The 18534-nt window shown below is 42.6% G+C and overlaps 1 protein-coding gene across 5 annotated transcripts in view; it reads right to left on the bottom strand.

Annotated features, from left to right (window-relative positions):
• REPS2 (RALBP1 associated Eps domain containing 2) overlaps window positions 1–18534 on the bottom strand; it is a 234922-nt gene that overhangs the window by 173030 nt on the left and 43358 nt on the right. The gene's annotated exons all lie outside the window — the stretch shown is intronic.

Raw genomic sequence — 18534 nt, 5'->3', positions numbered from 1 at the left:
TATTACTGTTCTTACAAAAGATAGTGACTTGTTCAGGGAGCGTGGATACTAATGTACAAAGTCTAGAAGATCACTGGAGTGAAAAGGGAACAGGTTAGTCATTACCGCTACTTGTGGATTACCCCAGCTGATCAAAACTAAAAGTGAATTAATTATTTTTAAAGTTTTCAGGCAACAGGATTTCCTAAGCATTGAAACTACATCACAAGTGCTCACTTCAGGGAAGCAAAAGGGGGGGTAGACTATGAACACAAATGTCTTTAAGATCTTGCAATCTTTAATTTGCAGACCTAAACTAACACACATCATCCTATTGGTAGTTTAAAACTAACAAATATTCAAAGACTTTTTAAAGTTATTTCAAAGTAAACTCAAAAGTTCAAATAATAGTAAGTGGGGTGAGGATCTAAAAAGCAGCCTCCACTTCCTATGGCCCAGAGGAAAACATCATATTCTTTTTTTGTATTCCTTTAGAAATGTTCTACACACACACACGTGTATATATATAGCACACACCTGTGTTTTTCCTCTTGTTTATTCAATACTTTACACAAACAGAATACCACATACTATTTTGCAACTTGTTTTCATTTAGCATTATTCCTTGAAGAAAAATCTTCTCTATAAGCACAGTTAAAATTACATCTTTCTTTTAACAACTACACAATATTCTGCTATAAAGATACACCGTAGTTTCTTTTTTTAGTTGATCCTTATGGATGGGCTTTTAGATTTCCAAACTATAAAGAGCCACTAATTAATCTTAAGAAAAAATCCGACAAAAATGCAACTAGGATGTCAGCAAAAAGAGGCCTCCAAAAATTCTGTCCTCCATCAAAGCAATGAGAAAACCGACTATGCAAATGGACAGAACTCTGCAAATTAACCAAAGGTTCGTAGCAATCCAGGGAGCATATATTCAAGGAAAGTTGCTGAATCTCAGGAAGAACACGAGCTTTGTGTTATTTAAGAGACTGTACACCCAAGTCCCCACCCCAACTGCAGGCATCACTGTGGTTGCAGGCGTCCTCAGCCTGCTTCACAGAGACACAAATAGCCTGGCAGCCACAGCAAGGGGGAAGACAGGGCGGGGCTTCTTGAATGTATAGATTAGTGTCTCTCTCTCTCTCTCTCTCACCTTCACTCTCTCTCCCTCCCTCCCTTCCTCCCTCCCTCTCTGTCTCCCCTTCCCTCCCTCCCTTTCTTCTGATACTTAAAGTATTTCTCCTAGCAGGTGGTCTAACTCCTAGCCCTAGACTACAGCTGGGGTTGGGGAACAGCGAGTCCTGTCTTCTTGGTTGCATCCATCAGGAACGGAGCTTTCCTCATATGGAACTGGTGGAGGACAAGTGGGGAGCAGGTCGTGGTTCAAATACTGCAGACTAAGATTTAGAAGGTGTTCTTGGATGCTTCTCCATTTGCTCTACGTCCTCAGGTCAATTTCCAATGACTTTAATTTTTTCATATTTTTTTATTACCACTTAAAGGGTTGTTTCATTGAAGAGGGTCTGCTGAGTTTCTCAGACTGCTGTTCCAAAAGTCTCAGTCCACCCCAGATTCATTCTTGACTGGAGAAGCAGTATGTGATGTTATAGCAAAGAGAATAGCCCTTGGAGTAAAAGACTTGGTTGTGAATCCTGGCCTGGGCACTAATTAACTGTTTGCATAACCTAAGGCAAACTGCTTAACTCTTGTGCCTCAGTCTCCCCATAAGTGTAAGGAGAGATAACGGTAATTACCTCATGAGAGCTAATTAGCAGTGCTGACAATAGCATCTATTCAATAAATGCACTGCCTCAATTACGATCCAAATGATCACCAAATCCCTCTTTCCAAATGTAACATCTCAGAGCTTCAGGTGCTTTTCCAAAACCCTAATGCAGATACCCAGCCCCATCTTAGAAAATAACATAACTAAGCCCCTCCCCATGTATCCTGGCACCTGCTAATTCATCTTGCTGATGTCAACTGTTCCATATCCTAAATCAGAAACTTATTGTCAATGGTAACCATATCCAGTCAACCACTGACCCATGTCCCAAACCAAGCCTATCTTCCCCTCAGTCATGGCCTTAACCCTTCCTAGTACCTCACCTTGCTATCGTAACAAATTTTCTAAATAGAATTCACATGCTTAACCATACAGGAACAAATTTCTTTAACTTTTTCCTAACTTTATTTCATTAGTTGGTGATGTTCTCACAACAAAACAAGCAGGCACTAATACAGAGAGAGACGAAGAACCCGACTGTGACTTTCAGATAATAGTGAGTTTTCCTCAACTCAACTAGTAAACATCAATACTAATTATCAGAATTTGTTTCTAGAAGAAATATAATATTCATATAGAAAAGCATAATAATATAGATACAGAAAAGCATACAAATCCTAAGTGTATAGTGTATAGGGACATAAGTTTTCTCAAATGGAACACAACTATGTAACAAGCGGCCAGGATCAAAAAATAAAACATTACAAGCCTTCTAGAAGCCCCCCCTGTGTAGCTCCTTTCAATCGCTACCCATATGCCATTTTCCTTGCCTTTTTCTGAACTTTATGTAGTCAAAGACTATGTACCCACATGTCTGGCTTCTTTGTTCACTGTTGTTTCTGACATTCTTCCAAGTTGCTGAGTGAAGTAATGTTCAGTCATTTTTGTTGTTATTCAAATATTTGTGTGAATATCACAAATTATCTATCCTTCTGCCACTGGACATTCGGATGGTTTCCACTTTGGGTCTATTCTGAATCGTGCAGCTATAATATTCTTGCTCATGTCTTGTCAAGACATGCAGAACAGAATACATTGACCTGAAATACGTTTCTTATTAGATTTTTATCTAAGAGTGGCAATTGCTGGCTTACCAGATATGTATATGTTTAGTGTTAGTAGATATGGCCACCCTGCCACCAATGGTGTTTGGGAATTCAGTTTGCTTTACGTCCTTGCCAACACTGGTATTCTTGGGCTTTTTCATTTTCACCGTTCTAATAGGACTGTGCTAGTATCTCACTGCAGTTTTACTTTGCATTTTTCTGAGAACTAGAAAGTGTATCACCTTTTCATAGGATCATAGGTATTATGGTCCTGAAACCAATCCCAGAATGTGAAGGGGGAGGTATCCCACACAGCACCAAATAATTCAGACAACATCTGGGTGTCCTGTTGTTCAGCACAACATCTGGGTGTCCTGCCGTTCAACTCTGCTCTGACAGGATTATGTATAGACAGCATCAGACTCTTGGCTGGGTCCATCAGGAACGGAGCTTTCCTCATATGGAACTGGTGGAGGGCAGGTAGGGAGCAGGTCGTGGTTCAAATACTGCAGACTCACTGTTCTTCCCAAGATATAGGAGGTTTTCGTGAATGATTAAGGGCTTGGTCCTCTGCTCCCTGGGTCCCCCCACACACACACACCCTTTCAGACATCAGTCACAACCCCAGCTTGTTACCAATTGGCTATAAATCAGAAGTTCCCGTGACCCCTCCTCAGGTTTGGTTAATTTGCTACAACAGCTCACAGAACTCAAAGAAACATTTTACTCAGTGGATTAAGTTTATTATAAAAAGGATATAACCCAGGCACAGCCAAATGAAAGAAATTAATAGGTCAAGGTATGGGGGAGTGTGCAGAGTTTCTATAGCCTTTTGGAGCACCACTCCACTCTCCCCAGATACCTGGAGCTCACCAACCCAGAAGCTCTTTGAAAGCTGTCCTTTGGGGTTTTTAATGGGTGCTTCATTACATAAGCATGATTGATTAAATCACTGATTATTGGTGACTGATTCAACCTCCAGTGCCCTCCCTGCCTGGAGGTTTGTGAAGGGAGGATATCAGAAGTTCCAAATCTCCAAATCACAAGGTTGGTTCCCTTGGCAACCAGCCTGCATCTCAGGTTCGCTAAGGGCTTACCCCAAGTCACCTTATTAACGTAACAAAAGACACAGTTACTGCTCTGATCACAGGAAATTCCAAGGATTTTAGGAGTTCTGTGCTATAGGAACTGGGTTGAAGACCAAATATATATTTCTTATTATAAATCACATTACAACAGGCCATTTGCATGTGACTAATTCTCTACTAATCTCTATGAAATAGGGAGATGTGCTTCTTGTTCATCGTTCTCTGCCATATTGTCTATACTTCATAAGTACTGGTTGAGTAAATAATCTTTCTGACCCGTACTCACCTGAGCTCATCTTCCAGTTCCAGTCCGTCTCCATATATCATGCATATTCTTCCTTTGGAGAAGTTGACAACACTGCTCTCGTGCTTTAAGACTCTCAGCCTGGGGGCGCCTGGGTGGCTCAGTGGGTTAAAGCCTCTGCCTTCAGCTCAGGTCATGATCCCGGGGTCCAGGGATCAAGCCCCACATCAGACTCTCTGCTCAGCGGGGAGCCTGCTTCCCTTCCTCTCTCTGCCTGCCTCTCTGCCTGCTTGTGATCTCTCTCTGTCAAATAAATAAATAAAATCTTAAAAAAAAAAAAAAAAGACCTCTCAGCTGGAACTCCACCAACCTCAGGACAATATTCTATCTCTTTAGTATGGCATTAAAGTCCCTTCACAACCTGGCCCAGAGCACCTTCTCTAGTTTCATCTCCAAACACAGACAAACACACAGACACATGAACACACACACACAGGCACGCACACACACACATCCTGTAGCTGCACTCCACATGTCCCACTTTCACAGACACATCTTGTACTTTCACTTCTGTGTATCTATGCATATGGTGCAAAAGATGGCAAACTAAATAGGCTTTAAGTCAAGGCTGGTTTGCAACCCGGAAAACTAATTAGTTTTATAACTTCAGGCAAATTTATTTTAATCTGCCTGAAACCTAATTTCCTCATTTGTAAAACAGAGATAGTGCCTCCCTCATAGGACTATTGCGAAGAAGAAAATGAACTAGTGTACTAAATAGCCCTAATACAATGCAGTAATCGTTGGGTCCCTTCCCTTTCACCTGAAACCAGAACTTACTCCCTCCATTCTTGAATGCTACTTCTCCAGAGCTCCTTCCTTCCCAACTCCCCAGGTATAGTTTATTTTCCCTGTGTACTCTCTGACTCTTCAAATATCTATAAATGCCCACCCTATGATATATTGTCTTGGATTTGCTTCCAAACAAAAGGGTGGAGGGGAGTAAGTAGAGCAGAGCGTACGGCTACAACAAGCATGGCCGTGAGATGAGAACTGTTTGAGTGATGGTGTTGGGGAGGGTTTATGATGGTGTTCGTGAGGGTTCATTCATTCTCCTACTGTCTGTACTTATGTGTATGTGTATATTTGACATTCTCCACATTCAAGCTTTTTCATGTCTATTTCAGCACTTATCCCATATTACAATTATCTGTTTCTCTCTGCCTCCCATTAAAGTGTCTTCTCTCCAAGGGCAAGAGGTAACTTCCATTCACCTCCCAGCACAAGGATAGGCATCCAGAATGTAATGCACAGGATTGAAAAAAATTCTCAATCAAGGCAATGAACCCACCCTCACAAACAAAAAGTCACTGAGTTGTATAATACATCCCTTGCTGGGAACACAGAAGTCATACGTCTTCAGGTACAGGCTTGCCCACACACGGGAAAAAACACCAACATCATCAATGTGGTTCCAGCATCAATACAGTTGTGTTGCAGAATCATCCCTAAAAAACTATACTACTTGACATGCAAATAATTTAACTATTTCAGTGTTAATTCAGTATCAAGTTAGCCTTCATTTATTCCATTGCCGTAAGGAATACACAGAACTGAAAAGCTCTTAACTAAAGGTAAATTTAATTGTTATTAAACTTCCACTTGGTACTTTGAGACCACCACTACTTCATCAACTGACATTAGTAAACTGCTTCATTTACCTTGGAAAGTGTCCCTGGGTCTCACACACCACTAGGGTCACTGCTTTGTAGCAAACATGGAACATACACACATAGGTAAGGTAAGCCCATCGGTCGCTTTTCTTGCTTTTTGGTACACTAACCCTCCAAGAAATATCCCAAGAACTTTCCAAAATATTCAAGCCATAAGGAAGAGAAAGTAATTATAAGCCTTTTGAACTTACGTATGGACCCTTGTAAGACCGAAATGTCTCAACTCAAAATTTTCTAAGTTTAGTTTCTCAAGGTTCAGGACGTTCTAAGGCTAAATTAAATTCTCCATGGAAAAGCTCTAAATTGTTGGTAGAAATATTTTAACATGAACTGAAGACAATAAGGTGGTGCTTTCTCCCCAAATACTCAATTAGCAGGAGATATTTTACGTAACTGCTCCTTCAAACAGTCCAAGTTGCCAAGCATTGCTCAAAATAAAGAAAAAATACAAAGATTCCACTCCTCTTTTTTAAACTCCAGAACTGTAATACTCTCAGCTGGACCCATCTCAGATTACACATTGTGCAAATTCTGACACAGGACAAGAACCTATGGACTCGTATTTGTTTTCTCAGGTGGAAGGCCAGAGATGGGGGGGGGGGGTGTTGGATGAAATCAACTTCCTTACAGCTTACAGATGTACAATGAACTGTGGGGGTGCTGAATACAAATCAGAAAAATTCACCAAGCATTTGGGAGGAACCTGGACAAAGTTCTGGAAGAAGACTGAAGGCCACTAAAATAGCTTCCCTCCTACCTAACTCTGAAAGATTAAGTGGCTGTGCTGAGTAATCAGTCCACACATGTTCCAGTTTGCGTGAAATAATACTTCTTTCCTAGCTGAAATGTAATAAATTTTCAGACCATTCAAAGGTTGGAATAAGCTTCTCTTCTTCAAGTATTTTTTAAAGACTTCCTTAGAAAGATTAAAAATTATAGAAAGTTGTGTTAGGAGGAGTTGTGCTCGGAGAAAGAATTCTGCAAGAGCACCAGTGGACCCTGATTTTCTATTCTTTCTCTGCTGCAGCTGCCAAGTTCCGGTTCCTAACTCACACATCAGCTACTTCAAGCCCTGCCCCTAGACTCGTGCACTTTCACCACACCATCCCCACACTCCCTCCATGAGATCTTACAGAAACAAGATCACCTCCCATTCAAAGGGACTTTCAGCGCTCCTTGCTCCTCCTCTTTCTCCTCACTCCTCCTCCTCCTCCTCCTCCTCCTCCTCCTCCTCCTCCTCCTAGCTTCTAGCCCTTCCTGTAAAACCCAGACTCCTGAGCATGGCTTTTGAGGCCCTCCCATCTGGCCTAAACTACCTTTCCAACAACCCCATGTCTGTCTCCTCTCCACCAAGCATCTAAAGCTTCAGCCACTCCAGATGCCAACCAGTCTCAACACATAAGAGTCATTCAAGCCTTCGGGCACGTGGTATATCCCGTCTGGAAGCTGGAGGTCTCCCCACTTCATTACCCGCAAGACTCATTCTCCAGATCACCTCAAGACCAACCTTATGTTTGCAACCTTAACTCCATATGGCATGTTTTCTGCATTCCAATAACCCTCTTCGCTAGCTTTCTGTCACATCACTAGGCCTGTAATATTGCCAAGTCTGTATTTTGGTCACTGTCTCCACTATACCCCAACTCCTTCCCCTACCCCCCCACATGCCCAGCCCAAGGCAAGAGTATATCTTTATCATGTGTACCCCAGGACTCATATTTTCCAATGCTTGCTATTTTTCAGTTGCTCAATTAATGTTTGCTGAATTAATTCATTTTCACAGTCTGTAGTAACAGAATCGCTCTTCTTTCTCTCATCTTATAATTACTTTTACAAGTGGCTGCTAAATTGGCTTTAGTCCTCTCACACCATATAGCCATAAGAGTTCCTGCAGGAATATAAGAGCTTATTAACTTGTCTGTTCCATGCCTGCTCGACTAGGAAGGACTGCTTAGGATCAAAGCACAAGGAAAGGCCTCATCATGCTTTATTTTGCCCTCTGCCTCAGAGCCCAGAAGATCTCAGTGACACTCCAGCAGCTTGGTGCTCTGGAGACACACATGGCAGGCCTCTTCCTCCAAGCCTCCTTCTACTCGGCATACCCCCAGGGGATGTCAGCCCCCAAGCAGGCACCCTCAACAACAGAAATACAGAGGAATATTTCAAGGACATGCTGACAAGTCGTACCAGCTGAAGAGTTGGGTCAACCAACCTGAGTTTTCCTTTCCTATTCATTTACACATTCTAAAAATCCAGAGGGATTTTCAGCCCAGAGGTACCTGGGTGCGCTGCCCAAAAAAATAAGAACCTCCACATCCAAATATTCAACATGAAGTACCACAGTACTTAAAAATACTTAACACTTTAAAATGTATTTGGTACCTCCCCATTATAAGCATTGTGTTTGGGCCATGCTACAAAGTGAGCAGCACTGAACAAAACAACTTGCTCTTTTCTCTCTCTCATTCTCTCACTCTCTCACTGCCTCTCTCCCCCACCCTTAAATACTTTATTATTCATCTCCCCAAAACAGAGATATCCTCCTATACCATCCCACCATCGTCACACCTCAGGAAATCAACATTAATATTATCATACAACATATGGTCCCTACTCACATTCCCTCAATTGTCCTATAAATGGCCTACAGAACTCTTTCATATCCAAGATTGAATTAATGCTTATGCATTACATTTTTATCTTGCCTCCCCTAATCTAGCACCAACTCACTTGGTTAGTCATGACACTGAATCCTTTCAAGAGTGTACAATGTTCCTGAAGAATGTTCCATAGTTTAGATTTGTCTGTTTCCTTATGGTAACACTCACGTCAAACATTTCTGGCAGCAACACCACATAGGTGGTCCTGTGATATAGTAAGAGGTACATATCAGTGAGGGGCACATAATGTCAGAACACCTCACCACTGGTTGCTAAGCTTGGCCATTTGGTTAAGGTGGTGACAGCCAGATCTCTCCACTGCAAAAACATGTTTTCACATAGTACTTTGAGACCATTCTATCCCCTGACAAACTGCCTCTTCAATCTGTTACTAATTCTAAGTAAGTCTAGCTAAATTACATCAACATCTATAGAACTGGAATCCTAATTCAAAATCACAACAAAGATGGGGAAGATATTTATTCTACGTGGTATGTGATTACCTCCAGTTTATGCACAAATAAACACCACAACTTAGTTAAGTGAGATGTTCGAAGTCCAAGTTCAGAGCCAGTACTCAAACCTACACAATCATGCGTCCAAAGCTCATGGTCTTCCCATTACAACAGGGGTTGGAAAACTAATAATGTTCACGGGCCAAATCTGGATCATTGCCTGGTTTTTTACGGCCTGTGAGCTGAGAACGGTTTTAACAAATGAACATTTGCAATCAATTTGATGACCAGGGAACGCTAGCTTTGAATCCCATTAGGTAAAATGTTATCCGAAAAACAAGAATCCCATGTTTCTTACTAGCAGACCTGTATTACCAAAAAAAAAAAAAAAAAAAAAAAAAAAGGACTGGATTGTTGTATTTTGAATTTTGTCAATAAAAAGCTTGTGGAAAGTTGTTTTGTCTCTTGTTATATAAGTACCTACTAATGTCCTCAATTCTGCCTCTAGGCCTACAAAGCTTTAAAACACTTACTACCAGGCCCTTTACACAAAGGGTTACCAACCTCTGCACAACATCACACTGCCTCCCTGAGCTGTACTTTATATCCTTGAAGATACTCTCAATAGCCACGCAGAAAGGGTATTTTCCTGAAATAATCAGCTATACTCAGTAAATGCCAGCTTAAAGAGCGAACACTTCCATTGGGGAAGAACACAGGGCCTGGGTGGCTCAGTCAGTTAAGCGTCTGCCTGAGACTCAAGTCACAATCTCCAGGCCGTGGGACTGAGCCTCCACATAGTTGGGCTCCCTGCTCGTGCTTCTTCCTCTCCTCTAACCTTCCCCCTGCTCATGTGCTCACTCAAGCTCTCTCTCTCCCTCTCAAATAAAATAAAATCTTTTTTAAAAATCACACACATGGGGCGACTGGGTGGCTCAGTGGGTTAAGCCTCTGCCTTCGGCTCAGGTCATGATCCCAGGGTCCTGGGATCGAGCCCCACATTGGGCTCTCTGCTTGGCAGAAAGCTTGCTTCCTCCTCTCTCTCTGCCTGCCTCTCCGCCTACTTGTGATCTCTCTCTCTCTCTGTGTCAAATAAATAAAATCTTTTTTAAAAATCACACACGTGTATTTACCCCCCATTTTCTACCCATTTATGTAAATTTGTTTAAAATTTTCAGAAGCTTTTGAACAAGGGCTTCCTATACTACTACATATTTTCAACTGGGGCAACTGGATGCCAGATTTCAGTAAGAAGCAAAATTTATGCAATAATCTAACATCCTAAAAATAAGATTCTGCCCTTTTTTCCAGCTTTAAGGTATAACTGACAAAAAAATTGTCATATGAAGTGTATACTGTGATTATTCTATATGCAAACACATTATGAAAGGATTGCCCCCAGAGTTAATTAAAACATTCGTCACCTCACCTATTTTGTGTGTGTTAGAACACTTAAATCTTAGCCTATTTCAGTTATACCACACAGTGTTATAAACTACAGTCCCCATGTTTACATTAGATCCTCGGACCTTGCACAGCTTATGAAGGGCAAGTCTGTACCCTCTTACCATCCTCTCCCCCTTTCCTCCACCTCTTACCCACCGCAGCCCCTGATTACCACCATGCTATTCTGTTTCCATGAATCTGACCTTTTTTTTCCCTCCCAAGATTCCACACTGAAGTGATGCCATGTAGTATTTGTCTCTGTCTGGCTTATTTCACTTATTTGCTTTGCTTTTTATTTTTAAAGGGGAAAAGGTATTATAAATCTTCATAACCATTCTTTGAAAACGTCCTTACGCATTTGCAATAACATAGTGATTCAAGTCCTCTCAACATGTAAGCTCCTCCCAAGTTGCAAATCCATTTTGGAAGCTACATTATCTTTCAGATGCCCCAAGATGCCATTTAATTTAAGGCTAGAGAATCTATAATAAAATTATAGGCTGAATCCAGCCCAGATGCTAAAAACAGACTGTCCTGGCAGAGGTTACAACCCAGACCTGGTGTGCCAGGATTTTTGGCCTAAGGCCCAAAATTTACCCCGTTAGTGGGGAAGACCCAGCCTGCCACTCTGGCTCTGATGAAATCTGAACAGGGAAAAGACTCTCAGCAAAAAATCAGGAGCTTGTACAGGGCTAGCAGAAACACAGATTGGTATAACATCCAGAGACCATTTGGCAATATCCCTAAGAATTATAATCAACTCTTTGATCTAGGAAATCTACTTCTATGAATTTATATTCCATTTTACACAAGTAAAATGACATAGGTACAACAGCATTCAATACATATTATCTAAGATACAGATTGGAAAACACGAAGAGGTCCCTCATCTAAAATATTAGTTTAATCAACTGTGATTCATCCACACAACAGAATTCTAGGCAGCTCTAGTAGACATGTGTCATATCTGTGATTATCCATCGTCTTTTGAAAGCTTTTCTCTATTTGGAGAAATTTCTCATGTTACAAGTCTCGCCTCCCAACTTGAAAGCTGAGAATCAAATTCCTAGGCTTCTTTGCAGCTAAACTGCAAACATGTGACCACGGCTCCACTGATCAAACATATGTACACATGACTTCACTCTGGAAGTGAGAAATATAAGGGAAGAGAAGCTTGCTTGCTCAGAGCATCTACTTTTGCAGGTGGGAAGCTGCAGTAGCTGCAAAGCCATCTCACTGGCTCAGGGTGACAATGGAAGCCCTTGCAGTGCAGGCAAGCCCTGCTCTCCACTGTGCAGTACGAGCAAGAGCACAGGTGGCTTCCACTTACCACTAGGGCTATGCAGGGCTCGGAAAATTAGATGCTGGCCTCTTCTCCAGCTTCCAAACAATTCCACCAGTTACCCAAAATCCTAATCCCTCTTTGGTTCGACTTTATCTAGAGTGGATTCAGCGACCTGCCACAAGAAACAAAAGCCACAACCTGCACAAGAATGAGGAAGCTCCTAGGATCATGAATGACACGGAAAGGTCATCAGGTTAAACTGCTGAAACAGAAAAAGTGAGGTGCACAGTATAGGTAGAGGAGGTTGTGTTTTGAAGGGGGTCGACTGGAGACACATTTACTCATACATCCATACGCTATCTCTGGAAGTTGAAGCTAACAAACGTGGCTGCCAGCTGCCCTCCAGGGAAGGGAAGGGGAGGGACGGAGGGAAGGGAACAGGCTGGCCAAGGCACAGGGGTAGGGAAGAGTTTGCTGTATTTCATATTATACCTTCTGAATTCTGAATCTTATACATGTATTATCTAATTAAAGTGAATTCAAAAAAGTTCTAAGAGACAAAGCCAAGCCCCACGCCAGCAGAAAATATTACAGACAGACCCAAAACCATTCTCCTCCCACTTGCTCCAGGTGCAATTTCAAAACAAAGTGCCCAACTGGGCAAAGCTGCAACGATCCTCACTCACCCAGCCCAGACTTAACACGCAAACACAGTGCTCTTTCCTCGAAGTCGCCAACACAGATCAAGGCAGCACCTCGCTTTATAAAAATGCGTTATCTTTGTCAAAGGTAGCTCTGCCAGACTGGGTGACCAAGGGGAAGGCACCTGACCTCCATTGGTCTCAAGTCTCCTCTAATGGAACAAAGCACTCTGACTAGATTGGATCCAGGCTTTTTCTAGAACCATAAATTCTATAAAAATGAATTCAAAACTATAGTTTGAACTTCTCCCTCTGCCACTTACCACTTCTACTTTGTATTATGATTCTCAGGATACCTGCTACATCCCCCTACAAGGCCACAAGTCTCTTGAGGGCAAGTCCTGACTTTTTATTTTTTTATTTTTTAAAGATTCCATCCATTCATTTGACAGAGAAAGATCACAAGTAGACGGAGAGGCAGGCAGAGAGAGAGAGAGAGAGAGAGAGGGAAGCAGGCTCCCCGCTGAGCAGAGAGCCCGATGCAGAACTCGATCCCAGGACCCCGAGATCATGACCCGAGCCGAAGGCAGTGGCCCAACCCGCTGAGCCACCCAGGCGCCCCAAGTCCTGACTTTTTAAAATCATCCTTGCACTCTCCACAGCACCCATCCCATTGATTTCCCACTAAGAAGGCTTATGGACGACCTTAAATATGCTCTACTGTGTTTTAACTCTGAACCCCTATGAATACTGTTTTGCACCACTGAATTGGGCTTTATGTGACTACATCAAGGTATTCAAAAAAACTTTTTCAGATTTAAAGGATCAAAGACACCACCTGATTCCAACCAGGATAGCTGGTGAGTTCAGCTAAGTCCTTTTGTAATCATCTGATTCCAGGGGCGCCTGGGTGGCTCAGTGGGTTAAGCCACTGCCTTCGGCTCGGGTCATGATCTCAGGGTCCTGGGATCGAGTCCCGCATCGGACTCTCTGCTCAGCAGGGAGCCTGTTTCCTCCTCTCTCTCTCTCTCTCTCTCTGCCTACTTGTGATCTCTCTGTCAAATAAATAAATAAAATCTTTAAAAAAAATAAATAAAATCTTTAAAATAAAAATAAATAAAATCTTTAAAAAAAAAATCATCTGATTCCAAGCAAAGTCCAAGAGAAATGCAACATATCCCCCCAGAACTTTGAATGTACTCCATTTTTATTTCTGTTTGTTTTTGCAGAAGGGAGATCACTTTTGAATTGAGACAAAGAAATATGTTAAGGAGTTGAATGTAAAACTAATATGGTTCCCAAAGATGAGAATTCAAAGAAATTCTACACTCAGGTTAGCTGCTTTGGTGTTTGCACAGTGGACTGGCATTTATCAGGTGGATAGAGTGATTCTACAGATTTTGTCATGCACCTAAACTGTCATTTGGAATGAGAGAAGATTACGGGTAGTGATGACATTTGATGACAATGATTTATTATGACTTTTATAAACCAGGTATTCTTTGGAAAGCCAACGCCACAGCTTTTGAACCTGTCCAAATGGCTGCCCATGTGCCTGCCTGGGGACAACCCAGGATCTGACACTTCCAAGTGAGCTGAGGGGAAGAGTGCAATGAGAGTAAACCAGCCAGGAACAAAGGAAGCATCCCTCCCACCCCAGGAAGACAGTCACTGGGATGTAGAACAATATAGGGGAAAAGAACAACAGAATCAACAGTAAGAACATTTACTGCGGGCTGACTGTGTGCCAGATACTGATTCAAATGCCAGGAATCAATGAGATGAAGGAACACACACGCTCACACACAGTCTTGACACGAGAACTGAATTAAAATGCAACGGTGGTTCAGATTCATTTTAGGATGCTGGCCCTGGTTTCCGGGCTCTGCCACATCACAGAATTTTGTACAGCTGGAGACAGGAAAATCTCAGGTGACCACACGTGACAAAGGATTCACTTTTCAGGCAATTTGTTTATTGACAGTTTTAGTGCTTTTCAAAAATAAAATTACAGGTTGGGTTATTTGGTATTTTTGTAAGTTTGTTCATTTCAGTCCCTTCTATGTATCTTTTATGTTACACACGGCTGTGCACACACAGACACACATGCACTCACTCATACACACATTCCCGTTTCAAACCAGTGCCTTATAGTGAGAAACAGGGTAAGAGAAGGCACCTCACCGCAGTGGAGCTCCCATGCATCATATACCAGTCCTTGAAATGCTTTGGGAGGGGATGAATGAATGGAAGTTGGGTCTCAGATCACATTAGAGTTCTCACTCTCCAACTTAAACCCAGACAGATCAGAACCTTCCAGCACTTTTTGATGGGGTGAGAAATCTGACTTCATTAATTGGGTTTCTTTGTCGAATTCTTAGTGAAGACGCTTTCAACTGTTAAAATAACAAATGCTCCTCTCCCCTCCCTGTCGTTCTGGCAGCCTCCTGGCAAGAAAGCTGGCCCCCTCAAAGCAGACTATCTATACTACAGGACACTGAAACTGTTCATGACTGTTCTCCCCACAGCAGGGCCCAGCACATTCAGTCCCCCAGCGTCGTCACAGCAAATGCAAATGAATTCTTCAGCCCAACTAGCCAGAACCCAGCTCCAAGTCCACCCTGCTACTAGTCCTACTGTGACCTAATGGGCCACGTTATATATTAAGGAGACTAACCTCTTTCCAGGACCAAATCCCCTTTCTCTGCCCCATCAATAAACATCCATCCTTTCCCCACTCTAGCTTAACAGACACCCACCATTTAAGGGCTGGCCCTGCTCTCAACTGTCTGTCCTTGTCCTGCACCTCACCCCCAGGTACACACTGACACTTCCCGGTACCCAAATCCCCAAACTTTCCCTGCTCTTAGGTCTCCTGTTACTGAGTTACGCTTGCCAGGAGAGACATCCCTAGGATCCAGGTGGATCTCCTATGTTCTACCTTGAATCACCTGTAGACACTATTCCATCGGGATAGACTTTGCATTGCCTCATCTGAGACAATCCACCCATCCCCCCCTAAACTGGCACTCCCCCCAACACACATAGTGGACGACCTGAGGTCTAGGTCCTGATTTCTCCCAAGACAATCTACCCCAAGAACAATCCATTCTCACAAGCCATGCCTAGAGATTTGACAGAGAAAGAATAGTCCCTACCCTCCAAAAGTTTATAATCTGTTATGGACTCAATGTTTGTGCCCCCTCCCAATTCATATGTGAAAACCCTACCCCTCAATGTGATGGTATTAAGAGATGGAGCCTTTGGGAGCTGATCAGGATTAGATGAGAACATGAACTAGAGACCCCATGAATGGAATATGTACCCTTATAAAGTCACAAGACAGTCAGCTTCCCTCTTTCTGCCATGTCAAGACACAGCAAGAACCCGGCTGTCTGCAACCCAAAAGAGGGCCCTCGCCAGACCCTGACCATGCTGTCACCCTGACCTTGGACTTCCAACCTTTAGAAATGTCCAAAATAAATTTCTGTTGTTTATAAGCCACTCAGTTTAGGGTATTTTGTTATAGTAGCCTGAGATAAGATGTGATCTGATTGGGGTATGCGTATCCAAGTTTGAAAAAAGGATCAACATTTCATAAGCACCTACTACACACTCTCCAAGCATTATGCTTTTCTTAGACACAGTATTATTTCTAATATTTAAACTAATGCTACATAAATGATTTTGCAGATGGGCACTTCAGGATTCAGAATGGTTATCACAGAAATTCTAGAAAATGAGAAATGACCTGAATTTAAAGATCTTGCCACCCAGCAATTCATATGAACCAAATTCACTGCACAAATAGGCAACCCCTTATGTTCACTAAGACACCATTCATTCATTCAACTCTCTTAGGTGGGGCACTGTGGCAGTGAATGGAGTCTCTTTGGGCCTACCAACTGAAAGACACATACTGTTTGTACCTTGGCAACCAGAGATACATGTATATCAGGGCCCACTTATTTTTTGGACTTCCAAATGGCCATGGGCACGTATCTGTAGGAAAGGGAGCAGGTGTAAAGGGTACAGGCTCAGACTACTTTCTCTCCATAGAACTAAGGAATGACCCTCAAAGCCGGTTTCATAAGTGTGCTGAGACTGAGTTAACCACAGCACAAAACAGAAACTAATGAACATTTTGTGATTTTTCTTTTGGCTGCACAGCATAACAACACCTTGCCCATGTTTATGAAATTTTCTACCTGCATTCAGCTAAGTAAGTTAAAAATGTCAGATACTCTGCTTCCTAATTTCGGCTAAATCAGGGTATGGGCACAGGCCCTCAGCTTGGTCAGGGACCCCACAGGCCACCTGAATCACTAACGACTGAGCAAAGCAGCAAGAACAGTAGATCACTGTTTTCTGAAAACAGCAGCAACATCAGTTCCCAGGCGCCACGGAGGTGCGGAGCCCCATACCTGAGGTCCAGTGCAGGCAAAGAGAGGTGTACCGAGAGGCGTCCAGTATTCAGTAGCTACAGTACTAGCATTTCACCAAACCAAATCTGTGGCATGATACAGCTGCAGTTCTAGCAGTGCTGCCCCTTGTGCACTTTTCAAACCTTTTCCCAGCTTTCTTAGCAAAAGACTGAGCTACCCAATTAATTCCTTTTCTGCTTAAATTACCCACAGGTAATTCCTGTTAGTAACATGATGGTGTTACTCTCCTGGGTGTTATCGAGAACAGGTCAAAAGTAGACTTAATCGGCCCAGAGCATCCAAACTCAGCTCTATCAATTATCTGTTGCTGCATAACAAACCACCCAAAACGTTAGTCCTTAAAACATTTATTTAGTGCATAATTTGGGGATCAGCAATTTGGGCTAAGCTCAGCTAGGCAATTTTACTGATGTGGACCAGACTCTGCCGATGTCAGGTGGGGCTCACTTAAGCTTCCACAGTCAGCTACAGGGTGACTGGGGACCCCCATTTCCCCCCACACAGCCTCTCATCCTCCAGCAGGTGAGCCTCGGCTTTTTCACTTGGTGGCAGAGCTCCCAAAGCAGCAAGAACTGAAGGTGAAATGTTTCTTCGGACCAAGACTCAAAACTTGCACAAGGTCACCTCTACTATAGTCTATGATTAAAGCAAGTCACGAGATGAGACAACACTCTAAGGATGGAGACAAAGACTTCACATCTTGATTTAAAAATTTTAAAAAGCAGCAGCAGAAGAAGAAACAGAAGCAGGACTGACTGGGTGGCTCAGTCAATCAGGTGTCTGACTCTTGATTTTGGCTTCAGTCATGATCTCAGGGTCATGAGATCGAGCCCCACGTTGGGCACCACACTCAGCATGGAGTCTGCTTGAGATTCTTTCCCCCTCTTTTCCCTCCCTTCTTTCCTCCCCCAGCTCACACTCCCTCTCTCTAAAATAAATAAAATCTTAAAAAAAAAAAGAAGATGCACCATATTGGGGGAATTCTGCAATCTACCATAGCTGACTGTTTGATAAACAGCACAATGAGGAAGCTGTCACAATAGCGACAACCCTAGGGATTCCCATTTGTTACAGCCACGTATATCCAGAATCTGTGCTCTCACCACCATTTCCATTAAAGTGCCCCCACCATCAGCTACTGAACCTACAACAGCTAACTAAAAGCAATAAACACACAGTACTGAGACTGCCAACTCCACAGCCTGTAAACAGTTACATACAGGACAGGCCTCTTGGACCTCTCATACTACAGGGCGTGCTAAAGATCATGAATGGAAGTCATGCGACACTGGACCCCAGCTCTCTGCCTATGGGCCTTTCTTTCTACAAACCTCAGCTTTCCTCCCCCACAGCTCACAATCAGTATCTTCTGCATATGAACAAATAGGTAGTTTAATCATTTCAAGCAGAAGACTAGTTAAACCTCTCAATTACAGAAAAACTTACTACAACTTCAAGAGAATCTAAAAGAGCTCTGCTCCAAATTTATTAGGATCCTGAAGAGGTTTAACCATGTCCTCTTAAATTGGTAAGAGCCACTTAAATTGGCAGACCCCACAAATTGAAACTTGATGTTTCCCTGACAACTGTTGAACTAAGACAGGAAAGGCTCCTGTGAGAAATCTCCATGGAAACCACCCAGTCCTGGCATCTACCATTTACCTTATTCTTTGGCTGGCATTCAAGCACATCAAATTAGCAATAAAAATGTAAGGAAGTT

This window comes from Mustela lutreola, chromosome X (genome assembly GCF_030435805.1).
Source record: "Mustela lutreola isolate mMusLut2 chromosome X, mMusLut2.pri, whole genome shotgun sequence".
NCBI lineage: Eukaryota > Metazoa > Chordata > Mammalia > Carnivora > Mustelidae > Mustela > Mustela lutreola.
This window is presented reverse-complemented; position numbering and strand designations above follow the sequence as displayed.